The sequence below is a fragment of the Saimiri boliviensis genome, chromosome 9 (genome assembly GCF_048565385.1).
Source record: "Saimiri boliviensis isolate mSaiBol1 chromosome 9, mSaiBol1.pri, whole genome shotgun sequence".
NCBI classification, from domain to species: Eukaryota; Metazoa; Chordata; class Mammalia; order Primates; family Cebidae; genus Saimiri; species Saimiri boliviensis.
Window position 1 is genome coordinate 16,023,474 of NC_133457.1, and position 6,615 is coordinate 16,030,088.

The window sequence follows — 6,615 nt, forward strand, 5'->3', positions numbered from 1 at the left end:
TGGGGTTCAGGGAGATTAAATAATCAGATAGCATGGGTATACAGAGTAAGCAAATAGTACATAGTAGGTGCCTACTAAAGACTTGCTCTTGTCATATTGTCCCTGTTTTCTATTTATAATGTATATTCATTTTTTAAGCAAACTAATTCTTTAGGTTTGGCTATTAAAATTCATTATTCTAAATCAGTTTTGAATATATTTCTTTCTCCCCAGAGTCTACAGAAAAGTAGAGGAATTTATCTAGTGGAGACCCTCCCTTGGACCCCCTCATGTTGAGTGTGAGAACACTTTCATGAAGATGTATAAACCAACCTTTCTTGCTTTGACCCACCCCATTTTAGACAACAAATTGTCCAACTGCCTATTCTAGTTCCCTGTTAAACTGCTACTCAGAAGATTATGTCTCTGCCTTTTGTTGGACGTTACAAGCTGTAAAATGTGTTCCTTGGTCTGTGGAAATGTAACCTAGCAATCCAAATTGGTGCAGTATCTTCTGTTCCAGTCCTTTTATAGTATTTTGAGCATTTGCATTCACCACTGAGTATGCAAAGCCTAGCCAGAGTGTCTATTCCTGTCAGGGCTCATTTGTAGTCTCCAGAGGCTACCGGAATCAGTCCTACTTGCCAGCTATGTGCAGGGCCTTCTCCCTGGGGACTCTGGCCCATACTATTAGCAGTCTCTGTCTTTCTTGTTGGAAGACAGGACAGTTCTCATTGTCAGTTTCTTCCTTGGAGTGTGTAAAAGGAATATGGCTAAGATTGGGCCTATCTCTGCATTGCCACAGCCCCCACTGTCCACACATTTCATGGATCCAGGTGGTCCCCTTGAGCAGGTACACCAGGATATCTATTTGCCAGTTCCAATCACCTTCTGATCCTTGAGGGGTCTTCTGATTGGCATCAATATATCCCACTATAACACACCCCTCAAATTCCCATCAAGATCTCCTCAGGGCTATGCCTCATATGTGTATCCCTTTAATAGGCGACTTTTCTATTGCCTCTATGCCTAGCTATATGGCCAGGATATTAGCCATCACATATGACTCAATAAAAACTCAAATATAAAGACAAATAGCATGCAATTCTGCCTGTCAGCCTAAGTTATTTTTACCTCTTCCAACTAGGACATCAGCCTTCCAAGTAAAATGTGGTCCACTCACATTGGAACTGCCATCTATAAACCAAGGAGCTCCTTGTTGATCAGTCAAGAGCGGTTCACAAGTACCATCTAAGTGGCAATAGAATTTGGCAGGTCTTCAGGTGTTTTCAAAGTCAGTTTTAGGGGGAAAGATGTTCATGACACCTTTTTGAATTCCCCCACTAGCGGCATGTTCCATATCAACCATTTTCATTTTATCATGGAATTTTCTTGGGCTTTGTCTTCTCCATCAGAATGTTTCTTTGATATCGCAAAAGACATTATGGGTATTTCAGTTTACAAGATTATTTTGTGCTTCTCAGTCATAGGAGGATTTAATTCAATTTCCCAATTTGACCATCATTTTAGGGCTGTCTTAAATGGCACACGATAGCAAGCTAATTGTCTCTCACTGGATATTTTTCAGTGGATATTTTTAGTGAATATTTCACTGGATATTTTCCAAAATCTCAGTGGTCATTGCTAGGAAGCACTTACAGGCTTTTGCCATAAGCCCAATTTGCGTTCCACACAGGCCTAATGTGCTGATAATGTATCCATACCAGCACTCCAGTTTCTGGTCTGTATTTCAAATTAACCATTTGTCTGGGTTCCCACAAACTTACTGGTTCCTATTTAGCATGTCCAATCAATACAGGAAAATGGGCAGATTTACATACTTTCTTTTTTACAATAATATGGAAAATATTCTCCTGTCACACAGAATATCCATCTCTAATAATACATTCTGATAAAGGAGATGTAATTGCTGCACATAAAGTCCATTCAAACATTTCAATTCTTACCTAACTTTCCATCTTTACTTCATCTATTTATCCATTTATTTAATTTGAGACGGAGCCTCACTCCATCGCCCAGGCTGGAGTGCAATGTGGCTCAGTCTCTACTCACTGCAACCTCTGCCTCCCAAGTTCAAGCAATTCTCCCGTGTCAGCCTCCTGAGTAGCTGGGATTACAGGTGTGCACCACCACACCTGGCTAATTTTTGTAGTTTTAGTAGAGATGGGGTTTTGCCATATTGGCCAGGCTGGTCTCAAACTCTTGACCTCAAGTCATTTGCCCACCTTTGCCTCCCAAAGTGTTGAGATTACAGGCATGAGCGACTGCACCCAGCCTTCAAAATTCTTGAGTTGTTGTTGAGTTATAGAAATTCATGCTGGGCACAATGGCTCACACTTGTAATCTCAGCACTTTGGGAGGCCGAGGCGGGTGGATCACCTGAGGTCAGGAGTTCAAGACCAGCCTGACCTACATGGAGAAACCCTGTCTCTCATGAAAGTACAAAATTAGGCAGGTGTGGTGGTAAGTGCCTGTAATCCCAGATACTCAGGAGGCCAAGGCAGGAGAATCGCTTGAACCCAGGAGGCAGAGGTTGTGGTGAGCTGAGATTGTGCCATTGCACTCCAGCCTGGGCAATAAGAGTGAAACTCCATCTCAAAAAAAAAAAAAAAAAAAAAAAAAAAAAAAAAAAAAAAGAAAAGAAAAGAAAAGAAAAAAGAAATTCATGACTTGTGGATAATAATCCTATGTTAGATGTGATTTACAAACTTTTTTTTTCTCTTCTGCGGGTGGGTTGTCATTGCACTCTCTTAATTGTGTCTTTTTTTTTTTTTTTTCTTTTTTTGCTAGCGACTTGATTAATCGCCCAGATTGGAGTACAGTAACACAATCTTGGCTCACTGCAACCTTCGCTTTCAGTTTCAAGCGACTCTCCTGCCTCAGCTTCCTTAGTAGCTGGCTTTACAGGTGTGCCACCGTGCCTGGCCAATATTTTGTATTTTTAGTAAAGAGGGAGTTTTGCCATGATGGCCAGGCTGATCTTGAACTCCTGACCTCAAGTGATCTACCCACCCCGTACCCACAAAGTTCTGGAATTACAGGCCTGGCCCCATCTTTACTTTATTAACCATTACATTGCTGTATCCTCCCAATCTAACTGTAGGCTTGGTTAGCACTTCAACAATAGGTTTTTGACCTGTAGTACGTGGAGCTTCTATGCCAAGGAGTCCCAGACGTGTTTCTCTTCTACCTGCTGGCCATTTTACTCACTCAAGTGCATATGACCTTTGTTCCCCAGCTGGGGATTGTGCCAAGGAATCCAGGCCCTCTCAGCAGTCTTTACCTTGCTTAGATTGTAGAATCATCATTCCAGGCAATTGAAGATTAGGTTTCTCGTTGTCATTATTTTCTTGTTTCTTTTTATACTACTCTAAACTAGGGTGAATAAAGCAAATTTGTTTATGGTCCTTCAATGTTGGGGACTTTTATGCTCATCCCAGCAGTGTCTGATTATTTATTAATCTAATTTCTTAGTAACTATTTAAAGATATCCTTCTTCTTCTTCTTCTCTCTCTCTCTCTCTCTCTCTCTCTCTCTCTAAGAAAGAATCTAGCTCTATTCCTCAGGCTGGAGTACAGTGGCACAATCTCTGCTCACTGCAACCTCCACCTCCAGGGTTCAAGCAATTCTCCTACCTCAGCATCTCGATTAGCAGGGACTGCAGGCGCCTGCCACCAGACCCTGCTAATTTGCGCATTTTTAGTAAAGACGGGGTTTTACTATATTGGCCAGGCTGATCCTGAACTCCTGATCATAAGTGATCCATTGGCCTCCCAAAGTGTTGGGGTTGCAGGTGTGAGCCGTGGTGCCTGGCCTTTTTAAAGATTTCTAACTTGCTGAAATGAGTCCCTTGTCTCTTACCCATTTGCTTTGTACATTCTCTTAAATATCATTCTAATCTTCTTTATCTGTTGTTTTAGCATAATTATTTTCCTTTGAAAGTAGCTCTGTGGTTATTGGCTGTAGGTTAGACCAGCCAGAATCTAAGCATAGCTCCCAGCATAAGGATCTGCCCCAACATGTGCCTTCACTTTTATTTATTTATTTATTTCCTATTAGTAGGGGCTCTGTGGCCAGAGGCTATAGTTTGGGCTAGCCAGAATCTAAGTTTGGCCCAGGGTCAGGACCCACTCCAAACACTCCCCCTTTACTTTTGCTTTCACTATTACAGGTAGTCATAACCAAGGGATGGCATAGCTTTTTTTTTTTTTTTTTTTTTTTTCTACCTTGAATTTCCTTATGTATGCAGTGAGTCAACTGTCTGGGACATGGAGCTATTATTTCCAGATTCCATTAATAAGTTTTATATCCAGTAATGGACTGCAGTACATCAGTAGTTTCATACATAGCTGACCCTGTAGTCTTCCAAGAATCAAAAGTTTGTTATCATTTGCCCTTTCATTCTTTCTTTTCCCAAACTACGTATTTCAGTGACTCAGGATTATTCTCTGGAATCTCACTTCCTCTGACACCAAATTTCTACAGTGAGCCAAACTTCAAGGTTTGAGGACACAATTCTCTAGACTGCCAATTCTATGTAAGACTTCTGACACAAACTGCAAGTTCAGGAGTTTCCCGAAACCACTACCAGTTTTGATAATTTCCAAGAAGGACACATAGGACTCACTGAGAGCTATTACACATACAATTATGGTTTGAAACGAGAAAGGGATGTATTAAAATCAAACAAGGGAAGAGACACACATAGAGCAGTCTAGAGAGTTCCAAACACAAGATTTCCCTTGCCTTCGGTAAATGTTACCCTCCTGGTAAAAACGTGTGACAATACGCTTAGAGAATTGACAACCCAGAAAGGCCACCTATGCTTCAGTGCCAGACTCTTTATTGGAGTTTCATGACTTGGGCATGATTGATTCATTAAGTTACTGTCCACATGGTTGCTCTCAGTCTTTATTCCCCCACTTCTCAGAGTTGCTTTTACCTGGCCCAAGAGGCCCACCATGGGTCACCTCATTAGCCTAAGCTAACAGGTGTGATCAGAAGCATCCATCAGGAGTCACCTCGTTAGCATAAACTAGCAGGTGTGATTTACAAGACTCCCATAAATAACAAAGACACTCCTATCACTGGGGATATTCCTAAGAGTTTAGAGATTAATTTTCAAGGGCCAGGGCAAATATTTTACTAAAAATATATATAATTAAAAAATAGATTATCCATTGAATTTCACCTTTGAAATTGTGTTTTTATGAAATATTTGTAATTTATAGACAGCAATTAAGTCAAACAATTATAATAATGATGACAAAGAACAATATCTGAGGAACACTCAAAACTTCTGTGCGTTATTTGCCTGTTTTCCTGGCTAGTTCTATACTCTTTGATCTCTAGTGAATGTTGCTCCTCACAACTACATATTTTGTAAATTTCCCCTGCTGTATTGCAATCAACACTGTAAAAAATGAGGAGAGTCTTTTTGCTTCAGATTTGGTTTTTAGTTAATTGTGTGATGTGTATATGATTTTTGTTACCTTTTCTGTATAGATAGCAGGAAAATCAAAAATATGATGATGGTGAAATTGTGGTATGACATTTTTACTAACTAGTACTCTGTAAAAATTTTATCTATGACCTTGATGGGTTGTTCCTGGCAGTTGAGAATTTACTTTAAGGAAGTGTTTTGGAAATGGATTATAAGTATACAAGTATGCAATCTTACGTATTTACAACTGTCTAAAATGTTATGATACTTTCCTTCCTCCCTGCAATCTGGCATTCATACATTCAAGACATTCTAATTGAACTCTTAACAATGTTCTTAATACTATGATAAGCCCTGAAGGTAAACTGTGACTAAGAATATTGCCAGATAAAATACAGAATTCCCAGTTAAATTTGAATTTTATACAAACAACATTCCTATACTAAAAATTATTCTGTTTATCTGAAATTCAAATTTAGCTGAGTGTCCTGTAATTTTTTATTTTATTTGTTTACTTGTTTGTCTGTGATAAATATGTCAGCCCTAGTAAAAATAAATACCATCCTGATTTATCCTAATTTACTCTTCAGTTGGCAAGGAAGACACTAATCAAACAGTCCTGCAAATAAATGAAAAATTAAAACTGAGATAAGTATGAAGAAGAATAAATTAAAAACTGAAGAAGGAGAAAATAATTGGAAGAGCAACCTGGTCAGAAAGGGGACTTCAAAGAAGACTTCTCTACGGAAGTGTCAATGGACCCACAATACAGCGGGGAAGGAAAAAGATGCTCTGGTATTCTTTCTTTTAAATGACAGTTTTATATTCCACTTTAATGGTACAAGTAGTAGAAAGCCTAGCTGCTCACAGAGATGCAGAAAACACTCAAAGCCTTGTTTCAGGACCCACCCAGTGTCGTTCCCATTTGGTATCTGACTCATAATGAAGCCAGAGGCTTCAAGTTTCAGACCTATGCAAAGGTGGTACATCTCAATATTCAATTCCAATTAATGTGGATATGTTCTAGGATCAGAGAAGGACAGGTTATTTGACCCATCAGGCCTCTGGCCTTTGCTCCTGCCAGAAGCGAGAGGAACCATGCCTGTTTTGAAACAGCAGGGAAGACTTTTTCAGCACAGGCTGGTGGGAAAGAGGCAAATCTATCTACCCAC

At 39.7% G+C, this 6,615-nt stretch overlaps 1 long non-coding RNA gene across 3 annotated transcripts in view; it reads right to left on the minus strand.

Annotated features, from left to right (window-relative positions):
• LOC141585589 (uncharacterized) overlaps window positions 1-6,615 on the minus strand; it is a 70,439-nt gene that overhangs the window by 13,847 nt on the left and 49,977 nt on the right. The window lies entirely within an intron of this gene.